At 63.2% G+C, this 13,443-nt stretch overlaps 1 long non-coding RNA gene across 1 annotated transcript; it reads right to left on the reverse strand.

Annotated features, from left to right (window-relative positions):
• Nucleotides 1-573: 573 nt before the first annotated feature.
• LOC309646988 lies at nucleotides 574-5,944 on the reverse strand. The gene is made up of 3 exons (XR_014255715.1): nucleotides 5,500-5,944; nucleotides 4,342-4,460; nucleotides 574-3,708 (listed from the first exon to the last, which is right to left on the reverse strand). It is a non-coding gene; the product is annotated as an uncharacterized lncRNA (long non-coding RNA).
• Between the last annotated feature and the right edge of the window lie 7,499 nt (nucleotides 5,945-13,443).

Genomic DNA, 13,443 nt, shown 5'->3' on the forward strand with positions numbered 1-13,443 from the left:
TGGAACACTCTTCCTGGCCTGCTTGCCTAATGGCTGCTTGGCCTGCAGGCCCCCCTCATGTGCTGATGCCTGGAAGGCACCCTCCCAATTCCCAGGCCCAGCGGCCTCCCCAGGTGCTCCTGACCACCGTAACTGGGGAGCTGCCTGGGTGGGCTCCCCCACTCCAGTCTGCAGCATCCCCAGGACAGCCTGGCATAGCACTTAGCACGTGGATGTCAGAGCCAGAAATTGGTGAAAGGGCTGGAACTTCCAGGCTTAGCTGGGGACCCTCCGCTCCGCTGGTGCTCCAGCTCCAATGGCCCCCAGGGCTCCCACACCCACCCCACTGGCAGTCTCAGAAGTCTGGGCTTAAGAACTGCCCCTCCGGACTTCCCTGGTGGTGTAGTGGCTAAGAATCTGCCTGCCAATGCAGGGGACACGGGTTCGAGCCCTGGTCCGGGAAGATCCCACATGCCGCAGAGCAGCTAAGCCCGTGCGCCACAACTACTGAGCCTGCGCTCTGGAGCCCGCGAGACACAACTACTGAGCCTGCACTCTAGAGCCCGTGAAGCACAACTACTGAGCCCACATACCACAACTACTGAAGCCTGCATGCCTAGAGCCCGTGCTCCGCGACGAGAGAAGCCAATGCAATGAGAAGTCTGCGCACCACAACAAAAAGTAGCCCGCGCTCGCCACAACTAGAGAAAGCCCGCGCGCAGCAACGAAGGCCCAATGCAGCCAAATAGATAAATAAAATAAGTAAATAAATTAAAAAAAAAAAAGAACTGCCCCTCCTCCACCCTGGCACTGGGAGGGAGGACTCCCGCCTCCCCTGCGGGGACCAGAGCTCATCCTGCTGCTGCCTTTGCCTCCTGATCAGATTGCAGGCCCATGAAGGGGCCCTGTCCTTCCCACACTGGCTGCAGGGCTGGCCTGTGACGGATGCACAACGGTGGGGAGCGGCATGAGCGACTCCTGAGGCTGGGTTACAAATGCATGGCAGCTTCTCTCTGCGGTCGCTGACTTGGGGGACGCCAGCTGCTGTCTGGTGAGGACACCCCCCTGGGAGACCTGCTCTCAAGAGGAGGGATGGGCTGCAGCCAACAGCCTGTACAGCTGGCCAGCTGGGGCGGTGAGTCGGCTTGGAGCAGGTCCTCCCGCCCCAGGTGGGCCTTCAGATGATGCGGCCAGGCCACCACTGCAGCTGCCACGAGAGCCTGAGCCAGAACTGCCCAGCTAAGCGTCGGAACTCCTGCCCCACAGGTGCCCAGAGAGGACAGATGGTCATTGCTGTTTCAAGCTACTAGTTTGAGGTGACTGTTTCGCAGCATACCAAGAGCACATGAATTCATCATTTAAGCAACTTGACTGTGTTATTGGAAATTTGGGAATGAGAGTGATGAACCCCCAAGGCCTTGTTCTCCAAGTCCAGTTTCCTCTTCATATTTGGAACACAGTTGTGTGTTCGGCTCCCCTGACAGCAGAGCCTGAGGTCGGGACTTGGGTGCAGGGGGTTTACTCAGGTGATCCCAGGTGAGGGTGGGAAAGCCAACACACGGGGGCATTGTGGAGATCTCTCGATGCTTCCAGGGCCTCTGGAGGTGTTCCAGACACCCTCTGTCCGCAGGAGGGAGGCTGGGTGAGTACACAGGTGAGGGCTGTCCTGGTTCACACCTTTGGGGCCCGGTGCACCCTGGGGGTGGGGCACTGTCAGGGGGAGGAGGGTCCCACTGGGCTCAGGATGGGCCTTTGCTTCTGCGGCTGAAATGGATGTGACGTGGCCACCAGGAGTCAGTCCCCGAGGTTCCTCTTCTCGTCCTGTACCTTGCACCCAGCTTTTGCGTTTACCTGACTTAACGTTCAACCAGAAGCTCTTTGGGAATTCACTGGTGGTCCAGTGGTTGGGATTCTGAACTTCCACTGCAGGGGGCATGGGTTTGACTCCTGGTCAGGGAACTAAGATCCCACATGCTGCGCGACACAGCCAAAAAAAACCCCCCAAAAAACCCAGAAGTTTTTTTTCCCTTTGCTCATGTTTGACGCTGGGACCTGAGGATGATTCTGGAAGGACAGTCCTAAGAACGTCTACTGGGCACCTGTTCAGTGACAGGTGGAACCAAGCTGGTGTCAAGTCTCATCCCCCAAGGCTGGAGCTGTCACTCTGACCCCGTTATGGATGAGGAGACTGAGGCAGGGAGAGGTTAAGGCGTGCAGCCCGGTGTTGGGGGCTCAAAAGCAGCTGCCCGCTGCCCACGGCTGGCTCCGGGTCCCTCCTTGTGGCCCTGCCGCCACTGGGGCCAGGCCTGCTGGGCCCAGGCCGCTTTCTGGAAATCCACTTAGCACTGACCTCGCCTTTGTCCTCCTTGGAGCTAATCTGCTAATCCTGTCGCCCCGGCAGGCCCTCCCTAGTCCGATCCTCCTAACCCACCTCCCCCTGCAGGCCCTCTTCCCCAGCTGGGGGCCTCCTCTCAGCCATGCTGGGGGGTGGTGGGCAGGTCCAGTGACTGGGGGTAGATGGGGTGGGGCCCTCAATCCCAGGGAGGATTTGGGCATCTGGAATTCAGGTCTGCATTCTGACTCTGTCCTTCCCTCACTCAGCCATCAGCTCTGTGGCCCCATTTCCCGTGTAAAGAAGATCAGTTCTGAGCCAACCCTTCCTGCTATGAGATCACCACTCAGCTCACCCCTTCTTGCCCCGCCCATTCCACTCACAGCAGGGGTGCCCGCTCTGGCCTCCCCAGACCTGGGTTCGAATCCCAGCTCTGCCTTAACTGAGCCTCGGCTTCCTTATCTGCAGAATGGGGGTGGTGGCCCCTCCTCTGCAGGGCACGGTGCAGACTTGGTGGGACAGTGGGTGTAAGTGTCTGGTACGAGGCTGGAGTTCAGTGAATATTTAGGGAGTGGAACTCTTGGATCCTCCTCCTCGGGTCCCCATACTGATGCCAAGAATGTGGAGGTGAAAGGGACCCCAGCCCATGAGGAAGGCCACATCCATGGCGAGAAACCTCTCTGAGATTTGGGGCAGGAGAGGAGGAAGAGTACGAAAAGTTAGGGAGGCAGATGCTGCTCTTCGAGGTCAAGCTCAACACTGAAAAAAAAAAAGATCAGTAATTAAAATGGACCCGGGACTTCCCTGGTGGTACGGTGGTTAAGAATCCACCTGCCAATGCAGGGGACACGGGTTCGAGCCCTGGTCCGGGAAGACTCCACATGCCGCAGAGCAACTAAGCCCGTGCGCCACAACTACCGAGCCTGTGCTCTAGAGCCCACGAGCCACAACTATTGAAGCCCGTGTGCCTCGAGCCCATGCTGCGCAACAAGAGAAGCCACTGCAATGAGAAGCCCGCGCACTGCAACGAAGAGTAGCCCCCTCTCGCCGCAAATAGAGAAAGCCCGTGCACAGTAACAACGACCCAACACGGTCAAAAATAAATAAATAAATGTATATATAAAAAAAAAAAAGTTAAAAAAAAAAAGGACCTGGAAATGGGCTGCCTCAGTGGGTGCCCAGCTCCCATTTCAGTGGAGGCATCCTAGGCCCTCAAAGCTGGAATGCATGCCAGATGTTGCCTCTTCCAACAGCACAGCCTTCCCACTCTTCCCTGCTTGAAGGCACGAAGGACAAGGAAGCCCAGCTTTGTGGTTCAACGAGGGAGGCCTGGACCAGCTCTACTCCTGATTTGCTGTGTGATCTTTGGAAGTTGCTTAACCTCTCTGTGTCTTCATCTACAAGATAGAGAGAACAATTGTCCTTACCTCATGGGGCTGTGCAGGGATTAAATGAGCTGGTGAACTGAGGTTTGAACCCACATCGGCAAGGCTCTGCCCTCTGAGCCCCTGATGCCTCTTAGGGAGGAACGGGGGCCTCTGGGGACCATCCGACCACCCCCACATCTATGACTGAGTGTACTTTTGGTGTGCCAGATGTAGTTCTGTGCGCTGGAGACACAGATGGGGATACGGGTGAGGTCCTCACCCAGACCACGATCAGTGTTATGTGTAGCAGTTGCCTGTGACTTTCTGGCAGAGCTTGGTGCACAGCTCTGGGGCTGAGTGAGGGGATGGTCAGCGGAGACTGAGTTCTCAGAGGAGACAACAGCTGAGAGGGACCACACGTGAAGGACAGCACCACAGGGATAGTCTGGGGAAGACTTTCCAGGCAGAAGGAACAGTAAGTGCAAAGGCCCTTAGGTGGGACGGACCCTGACGATTGGAGGAACTGCACGCAGGTGCACGAGACTGTGGCAGTGAGGTGGCAGGTGGAGGGCACCTGGAGGAGTGAGCCTGGGCCTGCTCAGGTGGCCTGGGGACAGTGAGGTGGGGCCCTGCAGGATTCTGCACAGAGGAGGATGGGCTCACTCTTGCCTTCCAGGGGTCCAGGTGGGTGGGTGGTTGGAGGGCATCCTCTCCGAGAAATGGAAGCAGACCAGCGTCTGGAAGGAGAGGCTGGGCACTTGGCTGGGCTGGGGGTCCATGGACTGGTGTGGGGGACAGGGTTGGGTGAGTGAGGCGCCCGGGAGACCCCGGCCAGGCTCCATGCGCCCTCTGTCCTGGGTTTCCTCCATATGTCACCACTGGCCGAGCCATGAGCTCCCTAGGAACGGCTGATCCATAAGGGGACCTCCTCACCAGTCCCCAAGGGGGCACCTTAAGATCTCCCAGGGCCCCAGCACCGCCCCCCCAAAAGCCACCTCCCGCCCCATGTATCATGGGCGGCCTGGGGGCCTCGAGGCCCGGTCTGACCCCAAGCCCCGGGACAGGTGACTGCTTTCCGTAACCCATCCTCACGGCAAGCCGCCGTGCGCGTGGGGCTCAGCCCCAGTCGACACAAGAGGAAGTCCAGGACTCCAGAAGTTTCGTGAAACCCCTGGACCCCGGACTCCATCCCTCAGCCTTGGCGCACCCTGCCCTCTTCACCCTCACTCGGGGTCAAGCCGCTCCCCAACCGCCCCGGCGTCCGGCAGCAGCCGCTTTGCGAGGGATACTGGACCACAGTCAGAGCCCACGGACACGCCCCTTCCCACCTGGGCGGGGCTCCGGGGCGCTCGCGCGCGCCCGCGTCTCCCCGGTGTGGGGAGAGCTCCCATTGGGTCGCGCCGCCCACGTGATGCGGCGGGCCCTGCCCGCGCGCCCGGAGCGGGGCCGCGCACGCGCCCCGGACCCGCGTGCACGCGCACGCGCCCCGAGCCCTCCGCCCGTGGAGCCGGCGCCCGGACCGCCAGGTCAGTTTCCTAGCGCCCGCTCGGGCGGGGGCGCGCGCGTGGTGCGGGCGCGTGGTGGGGCGCGCGCGGCCCGAGGGCGGGCCGACTCCCCAAGTCCAGGGATCCTGCTCCCGGCGGCCGCTGCGGCGCGAGCGCGGGCCTGGAGGCTGCCACGTGCAACTCTCAGCCCGGGGGCCGGCTCGGGACTCCGCCCGCCGCTTCCCCCCCGCGGCAACGGGACGCCCGAGCTGGGAGGCGTGACCCCCTCCCCCCGCCCCCGATTTTGGGGGCGGGAGACCCACCCCACCCCGAGTACCTTTTCCCCAAGGGCCGGCAGGGTGTCGGGTGCTGTCCCCCATCCCCTGGCTCAGTTTCCTCCTCCGCACAGTTTGGGGGGACTTGGTCTCTAGCGCTCCTGCCCGCCACAACCCCACCGGATTCCCTGCATCGTGATGGCGGGGGGTGCCGGCGAACGTCGCCGAGGCTGAGCTCCAGGTCCCGGTACAGGTCCGCGCCCCGGCTTTCAGACCACTCTGGGGCTGGTAGCCTGGCGGTGCCTCATCTGTTCAAGCAGTCCCCCAGCTTAGAGCAGGTCTCAGCCTTGTCCCAGGCGGCTCGTGATGCCCTCCTGTGTTCTCCCGGGCAGCTAGCTGGTGGCCGGTTGAGTTGGGGTGGGTGGCATGTCAGCTCCAGGCCAGTAGAGCAGCTGTCGCCCTGGTCTGGCCTTCCTGGGTGGAGCATGGTGACCCCACAGGCCGGAGCCTGATAGCGGGTCTGAGAGTGGGTAGAGTCCAGGCCAGCTGGTCACAGTGTGCCGGGCACTCCAGCCCTGGCAGGTGGGCATGCGCTGTGCCTCCTCTCCTGGCTGGCCGGCTCTGTGGTCAGCGCTGCATGTGATGGTGGGTGCCTGGGTGCTGGGCATCAGTGGTGTGTGGACTCCAGGGGGGCCTGCTCCTAGGCTGGAGCAGTGTGGGGCTGTGGACCAGAGAGGGTCAGCGGACACAGGGTGCCTGTGGCCTTGCCCAAATGGAGACCCCTTTGCAGCTCTGTGCAGGCGCCTTGCCTCCCTGACCTCAAATCCTCCCATGCAGTTCTTAACCCCACTTCTCAGATGAGGAGACTGAGGCCCAGAGAGGTGGAGTCATGTCCAGCCCCTCAGCCTGCAGACCTCACCAGAGCCTTGGTTTTCCCACCTGTGAAGTGGGTGCTGGTTGACCTTCCCGGCAGGCTGCTGTGAGGAGTAAATGGGCCCTGAGGCAGGCGTGGGGGGTCTCCCCACGGCCACCCAGGCCTCCCTTGCTGCAGGTATTCAGGAGAACAGGCTGCCCCCCAAATGTCCCCCTGGGGAGCTGGCCACCCCCCAACACCCCCATAGTGCTTGCCACGCACCATGTGCCAGGCCCGGTGCTGGACTGAGGGGTGGACGATGGCAGGTCCCGCCTCAGGCCGTGGCGCTGTGCCTCCTCGTGTCCTTGTCGTCTGGGTGGTGGTCCTCCGTGGGGTCACAAGGTGGTTTGGAGTCTGGCTCTGAGCAGCCCGTCAGGCATTCCTTTCTCACTGAGTCACCAAAACTTGAGCACCTACTGTGTGCCAGGCCCTGATAAGCTGTTATCAAGACTGACCTGGGCCCTGGCCCCGTGGAGCTGGCAGTCAAGTGGAGGTGCCCACACACACAGGTGACTGTGCTGTCTTGGGCGTGTCCCCGCCGAACCTCACAGTACCCTCGTCTCACTTGGGACGGTGACGCCGCGTGACGGGTGGGGCTGTGTGTGCCCACTGACGCATGTGGCCAGGGTCCACTCTGCCAGGTGGGGCTCCGGGCACTGAGGACCAGGGAGCAGAACAGGTGTGACCCTGCTCTCCTGGACCCTGCCTTCAGTGCTGGGGGTTCTGGCGGGTGGGTGGGTGGGCTGCCGGGCTGGCTGGAGGGCCCAGGGCTTGGCCAATGCACCCTGCCGTTTTCCTGGCCAGGAAGCCGGGCCTGGAGGGACTCTGAAGGCTGGAGGGAATGAGGGCAGGTCCGTTTGTGTGGAGCAGGGCTCTGTCCACGTCACCAGGGTCACAGCGTCTCCTGCCGCCGGGACTCTGGGAGAGGGGTGGTGGCTCCCCTTCCGGGTGGGGAAGCCGAGGCGCAGAGAAGGTAGTCACCAGGTGTGTTGGGTGCCTGCTGTGGGCCGGGCCCCTCCCCCATCCTGGTCTGTCCGCCAGCAACTGGAGTCATTGTCTACCTGTCCTGCAGCGAGAGGCCAAAGTTCAGCAAGGCTCCTCACTTCCCGAGGTCACAGGGGCTCTGGGCGGTGATGGCTCAGGGAGGGGGCCCCTCTGTCCGACCCCACCTCTGGCCCAGTGCCCCGAGTCCCCTGGGCGGGCTGGGAATTGTTCCTGTCGGGACTCTGGAAGGCTGCCCAGGTCAGGGGTGTGTGGAAGCCCCAGCCAGGCCCAGTTCCCGCCACAGTGACCGTTCTGCTGCCTGGGGTCTGTCGCCTCCTCCGCCCAGGCCTCAGTTGGGAGTGTGTGTCCTCTGCGAGCCCTCGCAAGGCAGGTGGTGTGTACATTTGTTTTTGTTTTTGTTTTTTAAAAATATTTGTTTATTTATTTGGCTGTGCTGGGTCTTAGTTGTGGCATGCAGGATCTTCGTTGCTGCGTCCAGGATCTTTTAGTTGCAGCATGCGGGCTCTTAGTTGCGGCATGCGGGATCTAGTTTCCCCACCAGCGATTGAACCCGGGCCCCCTGCATTGGGAGTGTGGAGTGTTAACTGCTGGACCACCAGTGAAGTCCGTGGTGTGTACATTTGGATGTGAGGACCTAAGCCTCAGTGCCCGAGGGTCTCAGCGGGCAAGGAGGTGGCTTGAGGCTTGTGGAGACCAGCGTTCTCATCTCTAGAAGGTGACGATCCCCCAGGATGGCTGGAGTGGGGTTCCGCTGTCCTTGGCCATCACAGCCAGAAGGGAGTTGAGGAGAAACTGGTCCGGCAATCAGACCTGAGCCCCGCGCGGCTCCTCCCGCTGCCCCAGCTTCTCAGGCCTCTGTGCCCCGAGCCCCTTCTCTATCCTGGACCTTCCCGGCCACCACCTTTATTGTGCACCTACTGTGTGCCTGGCCGGAGCTTGGCTGAGTCCTGGATGAGTCCAGGGGTGGGTGTCACCACCCTGGGTCTCCGTTCTGCACCAGCAAATGAGGGGCTGGATCAGATCCGAGGTTGTCAATGGGGGAGGTGCTCCCAGATGCTTGGTGCTCTCTGAGGTGCGCCCACACGTCCCCCAGGAGGTGCTGATGCCCCCGGGAAGGAAGCACCCGTGGCTGATGTGGGCAGGTGGAAGGTTGGGAGCCCCCAGACTGTGTCATGCTGTGGTTCTATTTCCTGACTCAGCTTCTGAGGGAAGGGGCGGCAGGAGCCATGGAGTGTTCTAGAGCAGGGTGGAGGGATGGTCTCTGGTGCGTGGCTGGGGCTGATGTGCTGGAATAGGACTCAGCCAGGATGTCCGTGGGTGCTGCTCTGGGTCTCCCCAGCACCCCGGCCTGGCTGCCCAGAGCCCCCTTAGTCAATGAAAGGTCATTAGCCATCTGGCTTTGGGCCAACTTTTCTCCTCTGGGGTCTCAGTTTCCCCTTCTGCAGAAGGGGGGCTCTGACCTGCTGTCACCAGCTCCTCCATCCCCCCAGCCCCTCCTGGGAGCTGCAGGAGCCCGTTCCCATGGCCTCGCTCGCCACAAAGACCCCGAAGCAAGGGCTGGCCCAGCTGGAGGAGGCGGGCGGGCAGGCAGCCCTGCCCTGTCCCCTTCCCATGGGATTGGTGCTCCCGGCCCCTCTCCTGGCCCCGGGGCCCCTCTTGTGACTCAGGCTTCCTGGAAGAGGCGCGGGAGAGCGACGAGGATTCCCCACCACCCCACCCAGAGTTCCCGCAGTGACCGCCTGCATGTCCCGTCACCGCCCCACCGCTACCTACGGTGGGCTTCACCTGCTGTCTGCTCTGCGCCTGCCCCCAGCGGGCGCCCCTTCCTGCTGCTTCCGCTGCCACCCTCTGGGCATCGTCTGGTGGTGCTGGGACAGGCCCCTCCTCCTCCCTTGCCTGGACCAGGCCCTGCCAAGCCAAACATTTCCTCCCCTTTCATCTCCCCATGGGCTCAGCTGCTGAGCCTTCTCCTGGCCTTCACTTCTCTCTGGCTGGCTGCCCAGTGGCCCATCTGCTGGGAATTGCCATGCGGAGCTTAGGGGGTGCCCGAGGGTGCCCGGGGCTCCCCATGGTGACCTCGAAGTCCCCTCTGCATAGCCCTAGGGAGCCCAGAGCCGTGGCCCCATCTCTGCCAGGCCTCTCTGGGTGACCCTGGGCCGGCCCCTGCTCTTCCTGGGCCTCAGTTTTCTTGTCTAGAGAGTGGAGAGCTTGGAGCAGACCTTGGACGCCACAGCAGACTGGGTCGGGGGTCAGGACAAAGCTGGTAGTCTTGGCGGTTAAGCCCAAGCCACCTGGGCCAGGCGACCTGCTTGCAGCCCTGCGTCTGCCCCTTGTGACCGGCCCGGCAGACTTGCCGTGTACAGTCTCTGAAGCCTGCAACCTCGGGAAGGGCCGTCCGTGGGTGTCTCAGTTCCCCTGTCTGTCAAGTTGCGCTCTTGGGCCAGACCCTGTGCAGGGAGTGGGCAGAGAGGGCCTGGGGCCCTGCCGTGACGGTACCTCCTGGGCCCGGGAGCTCATGTTGGGGGCGGGGACCCTCCAAACAGCGCCCCATGTTGTTGTTCAGTACAGATTCGGGGAGGCTCCTTTTGAACAGTCGCACGGCCCAGGAAGTTCACAGCTGCTCTGGGCTCTGGGCTGCGGGGCATACACTGGATCTCACAGGGACAGGCTGCCCACGTGCAGCGTGATGTGTCTCACTTGAAATTTCCCTCACCTCTGACTGTGGGCCTCTCTCCTGGTGGCACTTGGGGGCCCGGGGCCCGGGCCTGGATGGACCCTGTTTATGAATCAGTACCCTCGTGACGGCCTCTTCTGAACAGGGCCCTGCGTCCCTCTTGCCCCCGTCACCACCAGCTTGGCTGCTGTGTAGTGGTGTTGGGGAGGCAGCCTACTGGCTTGGCCTGGCTCCTGCCTTCCTGTGCCTCTTGAGGGGCTGCCAGGCCTGCACTGGCCCCTGTGGGGGACGGGAGAGGGCGGAGAAAGGTGGTCCTGACCCCGGGTGGGACCATGGGTGAACAGGACCTGCAGGAGACGACTGTCACCTTCCTGGAGCGTGTGTCCCCAAGATTTTGAGGTCGTGTTGGCGCAGGAAGTCAAGGTAACCTTCTGAGAGGAGGTGGTGTCTGTCTGGGGCTTGAAGGATGTGGGTATCACGGTCGCTGGCGGGAGGGGCTCCAGGAAGGGAGAGCTGGGCGAAGGCAGCTCCTGGGAGCTCGGGGCCTGAGTCAAGAGCACCCCTCAGGGGCCCTGTCGTGGTCTCGCTCTAGGCCGGAGTGGAGCTGGTCCAGGGCACGGCCTTCATCCTCACGGCCAGCTGTGTGGCAGTGGCTGTCACTGCCCCGTCTCCCAGGCCACGTACCCTGCCCAGGGTGGCAGGCGTGTCTGGCTGGTGCCCCTCGAGTCGGGGCTGTGCGGTCCTTGTAGAACGGCCTGGAGCCAGACTGTCCCCTCGTTTACAGATGAGGGGCCTCCAGGTGTGTGTGGGACGGGGGGGGGCAGTGGACCTCACCCCAGTACAGCCACCGGCTCATCTGGCCCGGGAGACCCTCCCCTCTCTGGCCTCAGTTTTCCCTGTTTCTCAAATGGGGCTGGGAGGACCTGCCTCCACGGGTGGGTGACAGTCTGATAAGGAAGGGGCATCTGGTGAGCAGGAAGCCCTGCTTCTGGCCTCTGGTGTTAACGTGCCGGTCCGTGCCTCAGTCTCCCCCTCTGTAAATGGAGGTGTGCGCCCCTTTTGTGGGCATGTTGGAAGGTGTAAAAGGGGGCCTCCCGGGGTGTGCAGAAGGTGCCCTGCTGAGGGCGCAGCCCTTCCCCGCTCCTCTCCCCTCCGCCGTGGCCTCGAGGGCTGGGCCGTTCCCACGGTCGCCGGGCAGCCGCAGGAAGCCATCTGGAGGCCTTGTTTACCCCTCCTCCCAGCTTCCCTGGCAGGAAGTCACCGGAAGGGCCGTCCCGAGGGGCCCCCTGGCCTGTGAGGACAGCCAGAGGCTGGGGGGTCCCTGGGTGGAGCGTGGGGGGCAGGGAACGCGGAGGACAGAGCCAGGCAGAGCCCGCTGTGCGTGTGGGCTGGAGTGCAGATTGAACCATTCGTCAGGGGTGTTCCTCTGTCCGTCCACCTCGTCAGCTGCCCCTGCCCCCCACAGGCCCCCGATGAGGCCCAGCATGGCCACAGCCCACGAAGTCACGGTCTGCAGACAGCAGTGAGGCCACCACAGCCTTGGCCCTGGGTGGACTGTGTGACATTAGGGGAGGTGTGGGGTCCAGGGAGCCGGGGGAGGAGCCCCTAACCCCGGGGAGGGGTCAGAGGAAGGGACTTCGGCGCCTGCTGAGGGTCAAGGGGGAGGCGTCTAGGGGAAGGGCGGGGGGGAGAGCGCTGCAGGTGGACGGGGGCAGCCTCTGGGGCGTTAGAGGTGGAAGGGGTCTGGGGGCATGGATGGTGACGGTAGGGATGGTCGTGACCCACAGACCTCTTTCTCTCCTCCCCTCCCCCAGCCCTCCCGCCCCTCCCCCAGGACCCCCACGAGACCCCCAGATCAGCCTGCAGGTCTGGACGTGGTTGGAGCAGGGTCGGGGCCTGGGCTTCCGCCCCTCGGGACGTGCCCAGCTGCCCCGGCATTTGCTGCAGCCCCGATGCCCACTGACTGACCTGAGTGTGGCCGGCCGGGCCTGGGGACTGTTCCCACAGACACTGCCAGCTGGGCCTGCCCGGCGCTAGGAGGGACGCTGACCCCTCAGGGCCTCGCGTCCTGTCTGCTTGGCTGCCTTGTGCCTGCCTGGGCCTCCTGTCTTCAGAAGGAGCCTGGTGGGCTCAGGGGTCAGACAGCCCTGCCCGGCCAGCCCTGGGGAGGCCAAGGAGCGCGCCACCTTGGTTTCCTCCCCTCCCTCCCCCCTCCCCCCTCCTCCCCTCCCTCCCCCTCCCCCTCCTCCCCTCCCTCCCTTTGGAAGGCTCTGGCGCAGGTTCTTATGGGCAAAGCCTCCCAGAGAGTGTGCTGGGGTTTCGGGGCCAGGGTGAGTTTACGGTACCCCACCCCGGGGAAGTGAGCGTGAGAACCAGGGCTTCGGGCGGATCGGGGATTCAGGAGCGTGCTGCCGGGAGGCGTGTCCACCGAACAGTCCTGGGTGAGACTGGATGGTCCAGGGGCAGACACCCGTGAGCCTGTCCCGGGAGGGTCAGTGACCGTTCCCAAGCCTGCTGCTTGCGCTGCTTGCACTGACCCAGCCTCACGGCCGCGTGGGGTGTGGGTGCCCCGTTTGTGGAGGATCAGCTGCCTCCCGGCGGTAGAGGGCCGCTGACCCCGGGTCTGAGCAGTGTCGGCCTCGCTCCGCTGCCTTGTAATGAAATGCCACGTCCAGCGGAACGTGGAAGCAGAGGGAAGGGTGCGCTCTTGAGAGACGTTGGCTGCGTGCGTGAGCAGGAGTGGGGGAGGCAGCAGGAGGCAGAGGCTGGGCTCCCTGGCGCTTGTTGGGATGCTGCTGAAACGGGAGAAGCCTTGAGGGGTGTTGGGGGAGCCCTGCGCCGAGAGCCGGGAACCTGGGGAGGCTGGGGGGAGGCTGGCCGAGGGACGGTGGCTAGCCTCAGCGCCCAGACCACTTCTTCCTGGGTGCTGCATGCTCTGTTGATGGTGCGTGACAAGATAGTGCTCTCCACACCCCTCCCCTTCTGCCAGGGCGTCTGGGTAGAAAGTAGGTTGAGATGGGAGCTTCTCAGTGCGTCCGGAGTCCAGCTGGGGCAGGGGCTCCTCCTCAGCCGAGGGCCTCTCTTCTTCTCTTGCTGCTGCTGGGGCCATGGTCTGGGGGCGCCTGGCCCTCAGGGTCACCACCTGGTTGCCGTGGCCAAATTGGCTGTCATGCTAGGAACTGAGCTTTTCTTCTGGAGAGCTCCTTTGGACCCAGAGCGTAGCCAGGGCATCCAGTAGGTGCTCAGTAAGTGTTTGTGAGCTGGTGAGCCGGCCTCCAAGGAGGTGGGGTCTAGACAGGCACAGGAGAGCCAGGAGGGAGTCCTGGGTAGGTGGCACCCATAGGCAAAGGCCTGGTGGCAGTGTGGGATGGTGCAGGGGCAGAGAGCTGGCAGAGGGCACAGTAAGTGCAAAGG

Source organism: Balaenoptera physalus (assembly GCF_965194825.1).
Source record: "Balaenoptera physalus genome assembly, chromosome: 17".
NCBI classification, from domain to species: Eukaryota; Metazoa; Chordata; class Mammalia; order Artiodactyla; family Balaenopteridae; genus Balaenoptera; species Balaenoptera physalus.